This window comes from Hylobates moloch, unplaced genomic scaffold (assembly GCF_009828535.3).
Source record: "Hylobates moloch isolate HMO894 unplaced genomic scaffold, HMol_V3 SCAFFOLD_16, whole genome shotgun sequence".
In the NCBI taxonomy this organism is placed as follows: Eukaryota; Metazoa; Chordata; class Mammalia; order Primates; family Hylobatidae; genus Hylobates; species Hylobates moloch.
The window spans coordinates 59,466,817-59,485,174 of record NW_026652291.1 but is presented as its reverse complement, the minus strand read 5'-3'; the positions used below and the strand labels follow the sequence as shown (position 1 = coordinate 59,485,174).

Here is an 18,358-nt window from a genome sequence, read left to right as displayed (position 1 = left end):
ACCATGAAAGAAGAGTACGAATTTTGTTGTTGTTGCTATTTATCAACAGGGAACAGGAATTTAAAAAGGTTAATCTTCACACTTTCCCTGGAGGTCTTATCCAAATCCATGGTTTGATTTAATTATGACTATTTTACCTATGACCTTTGTAACGACTTTCCACCCTACATACAGCTGCATGCCTGCCCCATAAACTCCAAGGAACGTTATCTTTCTACATAAAGTCTAACATTCTTTTGCTGATTAAAAAAAAGCAAATAGGAAAAGAGAAAAATAAGAAATGTTATGGCCTCAATAACAGATGATGTAATGGGATGGCATAGAGCAAAAGGCCTCATGGGGAGAACCAGATAAGAACAAAGAACTGTCACTTGGACTCTTGAATGTAGCTGGCCTTAGGTACTAGTCTTTGAAATGGCAAGAGGTAGCTGATCGATGGAATAAGCTTCTGACTCACCCATATGAGACTCATTGAGCTCCTTCTAGTGCTGGTAACTTTCCCAAGAAGCAGCCATCAGAAACTGGCGTGAACAGAATTAGTTAGAGGAAACAAAAGTTGGGAATCCTGATGAGAATGCAGCTTCCCAACTCTTCACTTCCTCCCTGTAATAGAAGTGTCCCTCCAGGTTCTTTGCCATGTGACTTTGCAGGGCTTCCTACTATAGGCTCTATTGACATTGGGGCTTCATTATGCTTTGATTCATAGAATATGAGTGGAAGTGACAGTGTGCCAGTTCTAAGCTGAGGCTTCAAGACACGTCACATAATGGGTTTCCACCAACACTCTCTCTTTTTTTTTTTTTTTTGAGACGGAGTCTTGCTCTGTTGCCCAGGCTGGAATGCAGTGGTGCGATCTCATCTCACTGTAACCTTTGTCTCCCAGGTTCAAACGATTCTCCTGCCTCAGCCTCCTAAGCTAAGTTGTTGCTAATTATAAAATCTTTTTTTTTTTTTTGACAGAGTCTCACTCTGTTGCCCACGCTGGAGTGCAGTGGTGCGATCTCAGATCACTGCAACCTCTACCTCCTGGGTTCAAGTGATTCTACTGCTTCAGCCTCTCAAGTAGCTGGGATTATAGCCACTCCCACCACACCCAGATAATTTTTGTGTTTTCAGTAGAGACGGGGTTTCACCATGTTGGTCAGGCTGGTCTCGAACGCCTGACCTCAAGTGATCTGCCCACCTCGGCCTCCCAAAGTGCTGGGATTACAGGTATGTGTCACTGTGCCCAGCCTGCTAATTATAAAATCTAAGCTTCCAGGAAAAATTAGAGTTTTAGGAAATTTATGTTTGCCACCGTGAAGTAGATAGCTCACCAATATTTAAAAATTTTTCCTGATTTAAAGAGACCAATGATTATGTTAACTACTGTAATATTTTGGTATTGAATAATAAAATGTGTGCTAACAGATGGAAGCTGCTTAACAGTGAACCAATTTTCTCAAGTGACCAATGGATGGGTTAAGAAGCATGCATGGGTGAATATTCTATCCAAATTTCAGGATAAACCAATGTTTTAATGTAACAGAATATGTTAAGTTCACTAATATGGTATCAGATTTCACATTGCAACTAACCTTCAAAGAAACTACCTCTTGTCAAATTATGGTGCAATATAAAGAATATTGTGTCCACAGTATGTTGAACAGGCTGTTAAAATACTCCTTTGTTTTCATACTACATATCTATGTAAGGCCAGATTTTTCTCATGTATTTCAACCAAACCAACATACTGCAATAGGTAGAGTGCATAAGCAGACATGAGAATCCAACTGTCTTCTGATACGCTAGCTCTCCTCTGACAGATATTTGAAGACTGTGATCACTGTGATACCTCCCTTCCTTTGGTCTAGAGTCTCCCATATGTTTTAGCTATTCCTCCCAGGACATGGTTTGAAGTCTGTTAAACAACCTGGTACCCTTTTTAAAACATGCTGTAGTTTGTCTACAACTCTCAAACCGTATGTGTTAATACCAGGAGCACCAGGTAGAGATAAATAACACTAGCTCAAAGTTCACAATCACAAATATTCTAAGCCTGGAGGATGCCCCTGTTTAATCCCTATTTCATTTCTTGGCTTAATATCCCATAAATCTGCTCCCAAGCACGAGACCTCAATCCAGCCAGGACTGAACTGTACCACAGTCAACTCAGCCTCCAACACTGTCTCTTTCCTCTGAAAATGAGTTTGCCTGGCAAAAAGAACATGACACAGGCTCCTTCCAGGAAGAGTTGAACTTCAGGGTTCATCCACCTTGTGCCTGCTCTTCCCCATTCCTGCAGAAGAACATCTCACATAATGATTAAAATCTGCACAGAGAAAGAAAGGGCCAGGTTGCCCAGACTATCCTAGGGCCACTCCAGGGAAGAGTATCAACTGAGAGGCTGAAACATTCTCAAACCATAAATGCCAGAATGAAAGACCAAAGAAGACATTTGCCTAGTGTACCAAAAAGATCATTGCACTGGGATAGAGATATCCAAATTCTTGTGTGTTCTTTTGAAATTGGGTGACTTGGCCAAGTTGTGAAACCTCTCTGGATCTTTCTAGACTCTCTCATCTGAAAACCTAGGAGAGTGAATATATGATCTTTGAAACATCTCCCAGCTGTGGCATTCGAAGATTCCTCTCCAGAGGTGCAATTGATCTTAGTGGAAGAGAACATGACTTGAATACTCCAAATATGTAGACAACGTGAAACTCATTTCTATACGGCTTTAGAATATAGTATATGGAATGGAGTAAATCACAACAAATTAAACTTACCAACCATGTTTAACTCAGGCTAATATTAAAAACCAATGTGTTTTAAGTAGTGGTGCCATGTACCACTAAACAAATGTTAAGGTAGTATTCCATAAGGCAGCCTGGTACCAGGCAGTGAGCTAGAGCCTGGGATTTGGGAAGATCTGGCCATGGCTCTGTCACTTACTTGCTTATCTTCCCTGAACCTGAAATACCTCATCCTTAAAATGGATTCAGAAGGCACTTTCTGAGCACTCACTGGGTCAGGCTCTGTGCTGGTACATGGTATAAAGGGATGAACAAGACAGATCACTTCTCTCAAGGGTCTCAACCTAATGAAGAAGAGAGAAAAAGGGTTTTGAGTGCAAAAATAGAGATAAGTACTGGATGCCGTGAAAATTCTGAAAAGGGTGAGCACTTAACCCAGATCAGTTTGGGGTAGTCATTCAGGAATTCCCAGGGAAGCAAACAACTGAGCTAAGACCCTGAAAATGCAGAGGGGCTAGGGATCAATTGGGGGATAGAAGAAGGAAAGGGCATCTCAAGCAAAGAAATATGAAAGAACACAGAGCATTCAAGAAGTAAGTAGTTCAATGCAACTGCATTTAAGGGAGCAAGTAATCTAAGGTCTTGTGTTTTATACTGTTTTATCCTGAGGATAAGAGGAAGCCACCAAAAGTTTTATGTGTGCCATTTCATCATTGCCGGGGACATAGGGTTAAAAGCACATGAAGGTCGAATCCTCTCAAGACCCACCATATGTATTAATCAGCTATTTTTGTCGTAATTGTGATCTATAACAACCAACCCCAAAATTTCAATTGCTTACAGTAACAAACATGTATCACTTTTGCTCACTGGTCTGCAGGCCACCTGGACCGGGCTTCAAGATGTGAGTTGGATTTAGGTCTGTTCTATGTGTCTTCATTCTAGACGTCAGGGTGAAGTGGCAATGACTCTGTGGAGAACACTCCTGTCATCTCAAAGGACAGAGGCTAAAGAATGCTGGTGGAGGCCAGGCACAGTGGCTCATGCCTGTAATCTCAGTACTTTGGGCGGCCAAGGAGGGCAGATCACAAGGTCAGGAGTTCAAGACCAGCCTGACCAACATGGTGAAACCCCGTCTCTACTAAAAATACAAAAATTAGCCGGGCGTGGTGGCGCACACCTGTAATCCCAGCTACTTAAGAGGCTGAAGCAGTAGAATCACTTGAACCCAGGAGGTGGAGGTTGCAGTGATCTGAGATCGCACCACTGCACTCCAGCCTGGGCGACAGAGTGAGACTCTGTCAAAAAAAAAAAAAAGATTTTATGATTAGCAACAACTATAAGTTGTTTATTTTACTATGACAGGCTCTGTTCATTTGTTTTTAAGAAAATGGCTGGTAAATCTACAAGTCTGAATAACCATAGTTGTCTGTCAATTATTCTTTCAAGCAAAAATGTGTGTTTCATGGAAAAAGTAGCTAGTTCAGCATGCAACTCAAACAACCACACAAGTGTTTCCTCTTAGATAACGATCATAATTTGGAACGTAACAGAAATGATTTACTTGTGCTTATCATTTTGTCACACAGAATACTAAAAAGATATGTACTCAAAAGTTGAGATTTAATAAAATTAATAATTGTTATTGCTTTGTCAGTATTATGGGCTGAATTGTTTTCCACCAAATTCATGTTGAAGCCCTAAATCCCATAACCTCAGAATGTGACTATATTTGCAGAAAGGGCCTTTTGAGAAGTTAATAAGTTAAAATGAGGTCATTAAAGTTGGCCCTAATTCAATCTGACTGATGTCCTTATAAGAGGCGGAAATTTGGACACACCATGAGAAGAGACACCAGTGTTCCCCACACAAAGAGGAAAGACCATCCTTTCTGGAGGGCACAGCAGGAAGCCTGCCGTCTGCCTGGAAATGGAGGAGGGGGGCCTTAGAAGAAACCGACTCTGCCAGCACTTTGATCTTGGACTTCTATCCTGTAGAACTATGAGAAAATAAATTTCTGTTGTTTAAGTCGCCTAGTCTGTGGTATTTTGTTATGGCAGCCCTAGCAAGGTAATACAGTCAGTAACATTTTTAAGTGAAACTAACTTTTTTCCCCTGAAAATACGTGGCAGTGAAGAATATAATGGTTATTAATACAGATTTGATGCCCCTGCCTTGATTCATGCTAAGGCACCAGCAGTTTTATTCACCATTGCTTTTCCACCATCAGTGTAAATATCAACACAATGAAAAAGGCAAATAATGTTTTGCTGTTATTATGAAAATAATTCCGACCTCATGGACTCCCTGAAAAGATCTTGAGGTGCTCAGAGGTCCGTGGGCAATACTTTGAAAATCCCTGTCCTAATTCCATGTTGTTTGTGCTACCAAAGCTGCAATAGCTCTCTCCACTGCTTCACCACTCTCTACCTGCTTGCTAATGACCAGTAGATCAATTGTATCATATGCTTTGAGTGATGGATGAGTGAGTGGTTAGAAGTCTTTGGAGCAGTAGCCTCCCATTTCTGTAGAAATGATTAAATGGACCCACACATTTTGGCTGGACTCTCTAGAGTCAAGGACCATGGATCTGTATGTCATCTGCCTCTGATTTCTTCTTGGTGGTACTCTGGAAGTCAGATGCTGGATCTATGATGATGGTGGGAAGGCTCAGTGATGACCTGGAGTCTGTGTCTAGTACCTGTACTATATTTGTGTGGCAATATGTTAGCCCTCCCATTAAAAATAATAAATGCTTACTTGTTTAAGTGACAGATACTTGAAACTGCAACGTGATTTTTTTTGCAAAACCGTAAAGAAGAAGAATGGACCAACATGATTTGCAGAGTTAATGCGTCAAATAATACACTTAGCAACTGGACAAGAATTAAGAGACCAGGATTTTGAACTGAGATCCATATTAGGCCCTAAGAATGTATTAAACTTGGTCAGGTTACCTTATTTGAGGAGTCTGGACACACTTTGGATTTTGTCAAAACCTTCTCTTAGCTTCTCTCTGATGCCCACCCACCTGAAGGAGAAGTAGCTTGAAAATCATCCGATTGGGGTTCATTGGTACAACTGTGGAAGTCTGCAACTGTCCCACTCCCACTTCTAACACAAGGGGAAGACTTGATCTTGAGCTATTATCATTATCTCAAATCTTGAAAGTCAGTGATTTTAAGATATCTCATTTATGCCTGTGTCTTGAAAAAGAATAATAGGAATCTAAAATGTGCACCATCATTATTAGTGGTTTTGTTGTTCATTTTACTCATATAGTTAGTGACAGAATTCATTGTTGTCTTAGAAATATGTTATAAAAACACAAGATTTTAATTTGTTCGAACACTTACAGGTCTAGGGAATTCTTTGAGCAGAGCAGTATTCCTTAAGAAAATATGGTAATTTTTAAGGAAGATATTGTATTTCATATTTTCATTGTTTAAATTTGCTGTAGACTTGTTGGCCATTTAAAAATGAAAACTTTATTATTTATTTTTTTGAGACAGGTTCTCACTCTGTCATCCAGGCTGGAGTGCAGAGGCATGCTCATGGCTCACTGGGAGAGCCTTCACCTCCCAGGTTCAAGTGATCCTCCCACCTCAGCCTTTCTAGTAGCTGGGACTGCAGGCCTGCACCACTTTGCCTGGTGACATTTTTGTATTCTTTTGTAGAGACACGGTTTTGCTATGTTGCCCAGGCTAGTTTAGAACTCTTGGGCTCAAGCAATCTACCTGCCCTGGCTCCGCAATGTGCTGGGATTACAGGAGTGAGCCACCATGCCCAGCCATAAAATGAAGACTTTAAAAAAGGATTTTATTATAAAATTTTTGAAACAATCCAAAAAGAAGAGATTAATAAAATAAATATCTATAGAATGATCACCTAGATTTAACAATTGTTAACATTTGTCACATTTTCTATTTATTTTGCTCGAGTATTTAAAAAAAATTACAGATAAAATGACAATTCACTTCAGTATATATTACAAAAAAGGATATTCTTCTACACAACCACAATACCATTTTCCATGTAACAAAGTTAACAGAAATTCCCGAAAATAACTTAATAGCCAACCCATAGTCAAGTTTTCCTAATTTTCCACCAAATGCTGTGAATGTCTTTTATAGATTATTATTTTTTCTTTCTTTCTTTCTTTCTTCTTTCTTTCTTTCTTTCTTTCTTTCTTTCTTTCTTTTTCTTCTTTCTTTCTTTCTTCTTTCTTTCTGTCTTCTTTCTTTCTTTCTTTCTTTCTTTCTTTCTTTCTTTCTTTCTTTCTTTCTTTCTCTTTCTTTCTTTCTTTCTTCCCTCCCTCCCTCCCTCTCTCTCTCTCTCTTTCTTTCTTTCTTCTTTCTTTCTTTCTTTTTTTTCTTTCTTTGTCAGACACAGGGTCTCAAACTCCTGACCTCAAGTGGTCCTCCAGTCTCTACCTCCCAAAGTGCTGGGATTACAGGCATGAGCCACCATGCCTGGCCTCTGTTACAGACTTTATTTTTTTAAACAAGGATCCATTCAAAGACTATGCATTTCATTGTTGTTAAATCTTTTAAATCTCTTTAATCTTTAATAGTTTTCCTTCCATTGCTTCCCCTCTACTGCACTTTTTTCCCCCCTTTTCATGTCATTGATTATTGGTGGAACTGAACCTGTTGTCCAGTGGAATGTCTCACCTGCCGGATTTGTCTAGATGTTTCTTTGTGGAATCCTTTCATTTGCTTTTCTAGCTTCCTGTCTCCTGTTAGAACTAAAAGTTTGATTAGTTTTAGTTTATTTATTTATTTCTGTCAGAAATACTGTGCAGGCGATGTTATACCCTGTGTATTGCATCATGTCAAGATGGACATAATGGCTTGATAAAGATGAATGATCATTAGAATAAGATGGCTACAGACATCTTCACAAAGTTACACATTCCCATTATAGCCAGCAAGTAATCTGAGACTTTAAAATGTTTTAAAACTTCTTTTTTCTTTTGGTGTGAAATGTTTTCTTTGCATGATTTCTTTGTGTGAAGCAGGAAGCTAGTCACATTTTTTCTTTCTGTAACTGTGAATGCCTACACAGTTTTGTCTGCTATGCAGAAAGAAATGTTGTAAACTCATCAATGTTGGAAAAGTAATACCTAAAGAGTATTCACTTTTAGAAAGCAAGTAATCTAAGGATGTTATGTTCCATTTCTGCACTAAAAATGAGAATTTCATTCAAGGTGTTATTTCTCTGAATTGTTTCTATTCCCTGAAAATGGGCTTCTTTGATTTTATTTTGATTGGGTTGATGTATTCTGTCCTTGAAGCCATAAATTCAGTTACTTTGGACAACCTAGGGATGAGGCCTAGGCATAGTTTTCTTCACCTGTGCATTGTTTTTGCTCTCCCAGACTTAAAAAGAGCAATTGGATGTGGTGTGCTAATTGGTGATTGTAATTCAAGAGAAGGGACTAATCCCCATGCTCTTGAATCAAACTCACAGAGGGTCAAGAGAAGAGTGAAGAACACAGGACTTCTAAGCTGTCAGATCTATGGTATTAACAATGGTCGATCTGAAGTGAACAGAAAAATGGTTTAGTTCTGAGGAGATATATTTCAAGAATACATAGTTCACTTGGGTGGAGATAGGTTATGTCTTTGCTCTGGGGTGAAGGGACCGCTTGGTGGCATTAGTTAGAGAGGGAGATTCTTTCATTCTCCATAATATTTCCAGTCACACTAAGTCTGTCACTATCTGTAGGCACCAGCTCAGGATTCATCTCCTCCAAAAGCTTTTCTCTGCTGACTTTATCTAACAAAAACTGTCCCTCCCAGCATCTGTTTACCTACTTGTGACTTTCTAGTAACTAGGATCTTATTTGGAGGAGTGCACTTTTCATCACATCACTGGGCCATTTGGCTCATGCTACCTACTAACATCCTTCATGCCACTGCTACTCCCTCATTCGACAGTTTTCTCATCAGAACAAGGTACATGACCTGTTAGGATTTGGGAATTCAGTGTCGGAATTTCACCTTGGGGATCTGCTTCCAGATGGTCCTTAGAACAATGGTCTAAGGTCTTTGGTCATTGGTCTTTCTAAAGACCAGTGGTCTTTAGAAACACATTATTTTAAAAAGTTGGGACTTTGCAAGCATGCTGTATTCCAATGAAATGGATTCAATTCACAACAAACACTGTTTTGAACACTTGCTTTGTACTGGACATTAAGTTCTTTAAAGGAAGGGAGTATGTAAGTTAGTTAGATTTGGTTTCAACTTCTTGGTTCATCATATACCTAGTGTGTAGCCTACTATACAGGTACTCAGTCACAACTAGTCCCAATTCTTTTACTCTTCCATTATATTCTTTTTTACAGTGCCATTGGTATATTTAGTAAACACTGAAATGTGTGGTTGGAATTGTTTATCACTGATGTTTTTGGTGATATATTTATGTTCTGAAGCTATTGCAGTAGACCAACATGGAGTAAACAGAAAATCATTGGGACACAGGGGCAATAAAATTCATATATTATTTTCCCATGACACTCAGAGGACTCTTCCCAATGCTGAGACATACATAGCGGGTCACAGCTGGGTGTTTTTGGACAAAGGCTTAATGCACTCCAACCTCTGTGGTAGAAAGACACAGTGAAACACATCAGTATAAAAACCCTCTTCTTCCTTTTTCCCTTTCCTTGGCACTTTGCCATCACCACCATCTGCCATCCACAATACCCTGAAACTCCTTTCACCAATGCTGTTTTTGTGGTTAAATGCTGAAAAACTCAGGCACAAAATTATTATAATCACACAAATCAATAAGTAAAACAACATCAACCTAAAAAACAAATGGGTGATGGACAAATGAAAAAAGTTAGTCATTGATTATCAGACTTGAAAAAATGTTTTAACTCTCTAGTAATAAAACTGTAAAGTATTAACAAACCATTTTTGGGTAGATATTTAATTAAAGCTTTTGCTCAAAATGGTGACACTCCCAATGCGGGCAAGATGTTGGTAACAATATAAATTGTTTGATTTTTATTGGAAGCCATTTGGTTAATGTCAAAAGAGTAAAAATATTCATTTGAGTGACTATTTCCACTTTGGGGAATTTACTGTGAGAAAATACTATATCTATTTGAACATGGAGTAAGGTTCATGATCCTCAGAGAAGAAGAAATCCCTTATATTTGATTCCTTACAATAATTATGAAAAACAATATTACAATGCTTTCACTTAATTATTTTGCTTTGAACAGTTAAGTACAGTTTAGTGAGGACACATTGGAATGATCTCAATCAATGCTAGCTCGTGGATGCTTATGGAAGTCAGCTGATAGAATTAGTTAAAAAGATGACTAAGTAGTTTAACAGAAATGTAGTAACTATTTTTTGGGTCTTCCAGTGCCTTCAAGATTGCAAGTGTTTGATATTGTTTAAACAAATCTATCAAAGTAAATGTTTTGTTGTGGAGATCATGAATATTCACTTACAGGATAAATGGCAAAACAATGATTCTAATATTATGTGAGTATATATTATGTCTCAAAAGTAGGTATAATAATGTGCTATCATTGAAACAATTTAAAATTATGTTTCTACATCTAACGTGCTTCTAAATTTTCAATTTAGCAAAGTGAGTTTCATATACTCTGGAAAAATATTTGAGGATAAAAAATGGCTCTAGTGGTGATAAATACATTGATTTGAAATGCTTATGAAGAATTTAAAGTTATTTTATGAATTATTAAAAGGAAAAAGCAGTATTCAAAATTGACATATTATTTTACATAATATGTGATTTTAAAATATGTATGTTTAACTGTATTAATACATTAAACATCTAAAGTAGAATTGGCTAATTTCTCTATAACCCTAAAGTTTTATATATTCAAGTTGGACAAAATTCTTAATTTTGAATCTTCCAATTAAGAAAATAGGAGCTAACTTTATTATATGTTTATATATATTTATACAAATATAATTGTATATTTGTATATATACCATTTGTATATCTGCTGTGGTTGCTGCAGTGTTTAGCTTATGGATATTATCTCTATTAAAATACAGTGCTCACCTGTGACCCTCCCTGCCAACCTCAGAAAAGCTAAAGCCTTCCTCCGTTTTCACTACTTAAACGTTAGAATGAATTGATTTCAGATCATATACTGAAATATTCTTGAGATTGAGTTTTGATGGAAATAGAATGAGCGAATATGAAGAATGGGATGTGGAACAGGGTCCAAATCATCATATACATATATGATGACTTTAAATAATGAAAAAGTTGTAAGTACAGGTGTGTTCATCACAATAATTTTCATAGTAGGAAAAATTTAGAAGCTGCCTAAATGCTCAACCATGAAGAGAACTGATTGAGTAAACTATAATATAGCTCTAGATACAATACTAACATAGCTTATTAAAAATACTGATTAGGAAAAATATCCAATAGCATGGAAAATTGATTATGTAATGGATACAGATGTGTATATGGAGTATGACTACATATACAGAGTATATGTAATATATGTATATGTAATATACATATATGGACTATATGTAATATATGATTACATATGCAAGGATGCTTGTTTCACTGTTGAATGGCTATCAACTCTTACAAAACTATTCCTGCTATTGAAATGAAATCTCTTTCCAGGCATCTTTTTTCCTCCATTGGGCCTAATTCTGCTGCAATGCCTTTCCCCGTGGTCAGGCTAATGTTCTCTCTGGTTGTCTGCTCCAGCTGGACTTCTCCCTGGACAGGGGAAAAGAAGTGCCCACTGTGGGAGGCTCCAGACTCTCTGTGTATGATCCACACTGAACCTCCAAACAAAGAAAGAACAAACCTCTGTCTTTCATTTTGGGCAGTGTTCCTCAAGCTTGGAAAATTCTGCTGTGGTTGCTGCAGTGTTTAGCTTATGGCTACTATCTCTATGAAAATACAATGCTCATTTGCGACCCTCCCTGCCAATCTCAGAAAAGCTAAAGCCTTCCTCTGTTTTCATGACTCAAACATTAGTATGAATTGATTTCAGGTCATTTCTTGAGATTGAGGTTTGATGGAAATAGAATGAGAACATATGACGAATGGGATGTGGAGGAGGGTCCAAGAGAATGGCCTAGACAGATGAGGATGGGGAGCCACAGATGACCTACTTCACTGTTTACAATGGGTGGACAGCTGGCAGCTTCCCGAACTATTGCCAAGACTCTGCATCATTCCAGACACAGCGAAGCACTTTGTGTGTGTGTGTGTGCGTGCGTGTGGATTCTGCAGTAGCACCCCTTGAATTCTCATATTTTCTTTCAGCGCTCTGAAGGAAATACACATTCTAATACTAACGCTGACATTTTCTGAGGAAGTCAGGTTAATACGAATTCACATGATAAATATTCTGCATCCACATCATTATTTTTCTCCTTGCACTAATATTTCTCTCCTTGCACTCTGTCCTCTTCCTTCCTATCTTTCTTAGCTTTACTCAGTAGGCAGTGCACATCAGGGACCATTTTCTTGGGGGAAAAAAGTTAAAAAGTCTGCACACTTACGGGTGGTCAGGGTACCATCTCGTACAAATAGTTGCAGCACAAGGACATTCTTGCAAGGCCTGGCACAGACTAGTGATGATATCCTGATAAGCAGAATCCCCATTCACATTGTCCTACATGCAGAGAGGGGCCTATCTAGAGTATGACCATGATGTGGGAGTTAGAGTTGGGCAAGGACAGGGTATAGGAAGGTATTATGTCAAGGCTATGGGTAGAGCTGCAGATTTTCCTAGTGTACATGTAAAGTTGTAATGCCAACTTTCCAATAATTCCCTTAACTCTGTCTTAGCCTTCTTATAGCTTAGTAGTAATCTCTTAATTTCCAACATAGTGAATTAAATCCCTGGAGATGCTCTGGAGAAAGTCTCCTAGTCTTTCTCTTTGAGCAGTTGTTAAATGATTGATGGAATCACACGTATGGGAGTATCTAAGAAGCTGATTCTCACGCCCTGCTCTGGTGGAGGCTTCCTGGGTAGTTGGTTGTTGTGACCCACATCTGTTGTAAATTGGCTCAAAGCCTGCAGGTTTTATTCTCTGAATTGCAAAGGAACTCAAATGTGGGGTGTTAAGGGTACAGGGGACCACAGGATGTGGACATTCTGGGTCTCTGGTGCCTCATAAGGAAGATGCATCTGTTGAATCAAGCAGCTGGTGAGAAGACCAAGTCAGCAGTGGGCACGGGCAGTTTCCCAGCACTCAGGCTCCATCTGTCCCACCACTTCCCACTTTTTTCTTAGAACATGAGCTTTTCCAGGTTTATTAGCCAAGCTGTATAGTTAGATCTGACTACTGGTGTCAGGGTGATGGTGTAAATACTGATGAACAAGGAGATCCTTCCTCCATACATGATGGAGACCAAATGTCTTTAGGTGTGGAAGACGAAGAGTCATGGCAGAATTATCCTAACCCTTCCTGGCAAGCAATTTATCCAGAAAGAGTCATAGTAGGAAGAAAGCTTTTCCATTGTTTTTCTCATTAAAATAGAGGTTAGTAAATCTTGGTACAAAATTGTCTCCCCTCTACACAGTCAATTGGCATTGATAGCTGAGTTAATTACCGTATCTAGGACAGAGTCTCGATTTTTATCATTGAACTCTGTGTATGCAGAAGCAATGCATAGGAACTGGGGAAATATATTCAAATGGAAATATAGAGTGATTTAAAACTTGCTTTATACATAGTCTTTGGCATCTTTGTGTTGGAGAGGGGAAGGTTTTCGTCTGGAGTCACATTCACTTACGCCACCTTGGGCCTCCACACTAACACAAGAGTGCGTTGGCTTGTTCTTGGTTACATCTGAGTAGATGAGGCTTGCCATAAATGCACTAGAGAATGAGGTATGGTATTAGGAAGACAAAAATAGACCACAGAGTTGGAGTCGTCTAAGGTGACAATGCTTTTTCTTCCATTGAAGGTGTATGATCTGGACATCTCCCATTTATAGTCCACAGAACTGCTACGTTCGAGCCTTTGCCCGGGAGCCTCAGAGGACTCATATATCCTGAAGAATCTAAGATTCAGTTCTGAGCCTTTACAGGAGCAATATGTTGATAGCTCAACCTTTTCCAATAACAAGTCACAGGGATGAAGTAGCTGGACCTGGATTTAAGCAGGAACTCCTGAGTCTTTTGGAGCCAGGCACTTCTAAGGGTCATAACATCAGTGGAGTTCAGGCTCAGTCTCAAAATCCTGCTCTGGGACAAGCCTCTGAGAAAAATGCTCACAAACGGCGCAAGGTGGTGCTAAATTTCAGACACACATGAGTTTGGGGTGGGACAGAGAAGCAAGCAACAGCAACAAAAACGCTCCAAAACAGAGTAAGGAGACCTGTTTTACATCACTTCCCTATTGAGATGTAAATAGCCTTAGAATGATCATTGTTGGAGGTGTAAGGATCAGAGTGGGAGAGAGTGGGAGGAGAACTAAGAGGTGGGAAATTTGAAGAGAATCAATACTCTGAGTAGATATTAAAGAAAGCATGATTTTAAAAAATATAGGCTCAAGGAATAAGAACAGACTTGATATTTATAAATAAATGCTGCAGAAAACACCAAGTGAATGATTGGGTATGGAACAATAACATTGAGATCTTTTTTTTTTTTTGAGACTGAGCCTCACTTAGTTGTCCAGCCTGGTCTTGAACCTCTGGCTCAAGTGATCCTCCCACCTCAGCCTTCTGAGTAGATTGAGAGTGTCTTTTACTGATTCCTGTTCCAAGGCAGTGCAGGCTTGAGCTCTTTGCTCCTGACAGCTGCCTGGGATAACAGAGAAATGAAGGAGGAAATTTCTTTATAAAGGTTTCTAAAGAAATTAAAAAAATTAACTTGTACATTGACTTTGTAATGGAAGTGAGAACATACAGGAAAGCCCTTTGGGGAGTTAGCTTTAGAAGGGAAATACTGGGAAATACAAGTAAGACAAGGCACTTACAGAAAAAGTAGAAATTCCATGTTTAATAAATGGTCAATTTTAACACAGCTCGGAATATAAAAATTTCCATCAGAATATTGGTAACAACATTGCAGTAAACTTGGGTCTGGGTATCCCGTTCTGAGTAAAAATGGTAGATTCTATTTTGTGTGAGTTCAATCAAAGAGACACAGGGGACAATTAGTCCGGTCTCTGCTTCTGTTGTTTAGCAGAGCCTCCAGCCTGGAAGCACACTGAGATGTCTTGTGTTTCTCAGGTCTTTAATTTTTGAATGCCATACTGTACCTAAGGACCTTGCTTTTTTTCACTGTGCATATGCATGATGTGGGACATCCCATATTGGAGACACAGATGACTTATTGAAAGCCTAAGGCTTAATTAATATCAGTATTTCAAGTAGCTTGCAAGATTGGATTCTGTGGCTATATACTACAGGAATATATACTTCCTGGTCTTTTTCTTACTGCCTCCAAATATAACCAGATAATCCTCTGTCTGGTTTCTTGGGAGCCACTTGTATCTTACTTTCTTGCAGGAACATTCTAAAGGGTTCCTTCAGAAAACTTGGGAAAGTGTGAGACTAAAGACAAACCACAGCCTGAAGCCCAGGCTGCTGACTTGAGCACAGATGGGAGAATGTTAACAGCCAAGAAATATGAGGTCTTTGGCTCTTTTCCCAGAACTGCCAGGCTAAGACCTTGGCAGAGACTCAACAGGAAACTGAACTTTATTTGCATATCCTTTTATACATGGGAGATTAAAAGCTTCAACCTTGAGTGATCACAGTTTTTGAGAATCATGATGAGGCATTAAAGAAGAGGAGGAGTGTCTCAAGGGAGGTGAGCTGGAGGTGATGCAAGGTAGGTGTGAGGTTAGCCACGACTTTCAATCCCCTTTGATTAATCATGAGTGTATTTCATTTAGTTCCTTTTTTTGATTTTATCCTTACTGGGCCACATAAAGGAATCAGCTAGGCAGGAATCCGTATTCCTATATCTCAGGAATCTTTCAAATTTTATCTCCTATGTTCGGTGGTGGTTTCCTTCTCTTTCTTGCTGGGCAGAGACCTATAGCTTGTTAGTGCTGAAGGAAACTTAGAGACAATCTAATGTGAACTCTTTACTGTACAGATGAGAATCTGAGGCGCAAAGAGGATAACTGACTTGTCTACAGTCACACACAAAGTGAAGAGTAAGAGTTCTGACACTCAAATGAATTTTTTTCTTTCCAGCAGACTGCTAGCTCTTTTTAGCAGGTGTAAGTTTCCTCAGATCTCAGAAAGCTTCTTTCCAATGTGTGATTTGGCGCAGATATTCTGAACTATCTTTCCCCATCAGAACATGCATTTCTGGCAAGACAGTGGCTCTCATTCCCTGGCTTTTCCCCCCAGTTTCCCTAGATCAGGTCCCTATAATTCTTTAGTGGAAGAAGCCAAAGAACTGGAATTAGGCTATTTATCCTTGGAATTCATTTAGAAAAACTTGGTTTTTCTTGGCCAATCACCACAGTGAAAACTAACTCCATGTAGACAGCATGGGCCGAATGAGGATGGACAGCTGACTCATCACAGGTCAGTAATTAATATTATAGGTTCCCTTTTAAGGATGGGAGAAGATCTCTATTCCTAAACGGATGCATGAATTAAATGTGTCCTAGAGCATCCATAAAGCTGGGTAAGGCTGCACTTTCTGAAGACTGAGACTCCTTTGTGCAACTCTTGTCTAAGACATCTGAACCAAGTTTGTTGGAGAAGGTTTGATGTAAAAAATTCATTCATGCAGGGCGTGAGGGCTCATGCCTGTAATCCTAGCACTTCGGGGGGCTGAAGCAGGAGCATCACTTGAGCTCAAGAATTTAAGATCAGCCTGAGTAATATAGGAAGATCTTGTCTCTACAAAAAATTAAAAAATGACCCAGGCATGGGGCTGCACACCTGTAGTCCCAGCTACTTAGGAGGCTGAGGCGAGAGGATCACTTCAGCCCGGGAGGTTGAGGCTGCAATGAGCCATGGTCATGCCTCTGCACTCCAACCTGGGCAATAGAGTGAGACCCTGATTCAAAAAAAAAAATTACTCTCCCTGTTACTATTGGTGAAGCTGACATTGACCTGTGTCACCTTCATCTCTGCAAATGAAGGGCAATGAGGACATCATCTCTTGTTGGGGAGCTAGACCCTCCCAGTGATGGTCTTGCCTTTGGGACCTTCGTTATCATTAGTGCAGGGAAAGGATTTAGAGAGGTTGTGTGGGAAGAACATTCCTGATGAGGTATTTTTATAAAAAATGTGCTGATAGGCACTTTAGATTTCTTGGTTTGGAAAAATGCTAGTGATCATTGGCCATGTTCTCTCCCATTCTAGCTTTTCTGTCTTTTCTGTCTCCTTCTGTCTGGAGTAGAGGGTGAAACCACTCTACTGCAGACCATCGGGTGCTGAAAGGAATGGAGTTAGTATTATTGAGCACCTCTGCTTTGTAGTCACTCAGGTACTTACTAGCAATTATTTAATTTGATCATTATAATAACTCTATGCAATTATTATTCTTATTTTATGGATAAGGGAATAGAGGTTTAGAAAAGTTAAAGCAACATTTTTCAAGGTCACAGAACTATTAAGTGAGGGGTTGTCATTCTATTTGTCTCTGATTCCAGAGCCTATGCTTTTTTCACTACTAAAATAGCTTACTTATAAAAACTCATATGTGCCTGGGCACGGTGGCTCACACCTGTAATCGTAGCACTTTGGAAGGCCGAGGCAGGTGGATCACCTGAGGTCAGGAGTTTGAGACCAGCCTGGCCAACATGGTGAAACCTTGTCTCTACTAAAAATATAAAAAACAGCTGGGCATGGTCGTGCATGCCTGTAATCCCAGCTACTCGGGAGGCTGAGGCAGGAGAATCACTTGAACCTGGGAGGCGGAGGTTGCAGTGAGCCGAGATTGCGCCATTGCACTCCAGCCTGGGCAACAAGAGTGATACTCCGTCTCAAGGAAAAAAAAAAAACAACAACAAAAACTTATATGCAGTTTATAGCCCGAATTTGTAAACTTGTCCATTTTAAGATAGGTGAAAGGACCTTGCCAAAGTTAGGGGCAATTTGCAATTTATTGTTTTTAAATTTGACACACATTAATATTTTTGTGAATGATTAAGGCTATTTATTTTTGTATGTCGCTTTACCTACCTGGACTACATTGCCACCTAGAAGATGACAGGAGGTAGTCGTCTGGAATGTGGAGAACACTCCACTGCCATTTTTCCTTCACTTCGGCATGATCACGTGGTTTACCTTTTCCGTCTTTTCTTAGCCCTTGACTTCTAGGATATTGGAGGAAATAGACAGAAGTACAGTATATCACTTTACCTATCTGCACTATATGTGTGATGTTGGAAAAGTCACTTAATTTCTTCATTCATTAGTTTCTATGTCTTCAACCAAAGAGGTGGAGCCTGATGATAATTGGTTTCTCATTGCTGTGACACTCCGAGTGTGCATATGTGGGGCTGGACATCCTCCATACAGAAAGCACAATGATGGTTTTGATGCTGAGAAATGGACTAGCTATGAACTCAAAGATTTTACATTGATTCTTACTACAGAGGTGGGTTATTGTTATTGTACCAGTTCTCTAATTTCAACGTACAGAGGCAGCTATGCTGGCC

General features: G+C 39.3%; 1 long non-coding RNA gene and 3 gene segments (V, D, J or C); 1 reads left to right on the top strand and 3 right to left on the bottom strand.

The window, feature by feature from the left end:
- The window catches only part of LOC116484549 (T cell receptor alpha chain constant-like), a 544,481-nt gene that overhangs the window by 102,252 nt on the left and 423,871 nt on the right, over nt 1-18,358 (bottom strand).
- Nucleotides 1-18,358, bottom strand: part of LOC131381434 (T cell receptor alpha variable 41-like) — a 175,309-nt gene that overhangs the window by 41,384 nt on the left and 115,567 nt on the right.
- Nucleotides 1-18,358, bottom strand: part of LOC131381433 (T cell receptor delta constant-like) — a 43,238-nt gene that overhangs the window by 17,656 nt on the left and 7,224 nt on the right.
- The window catches only part of LOC116484561 (uncharacterized), a 65,399-nt gene continuing 62,511 nt past the window's right edge, over nt 15,471-18,358 (top strand). For both annotated transcript variants that reach the window (XR_009210205.1, XR_009210204.1), the window contains exon 1: nt 15,471-15,558. This is a non-coding gene — a long non-coding RNA (uncharacterized LOC116484561). The remainder of the gene's footprint in view (nt 15,559-18,358) is intronic.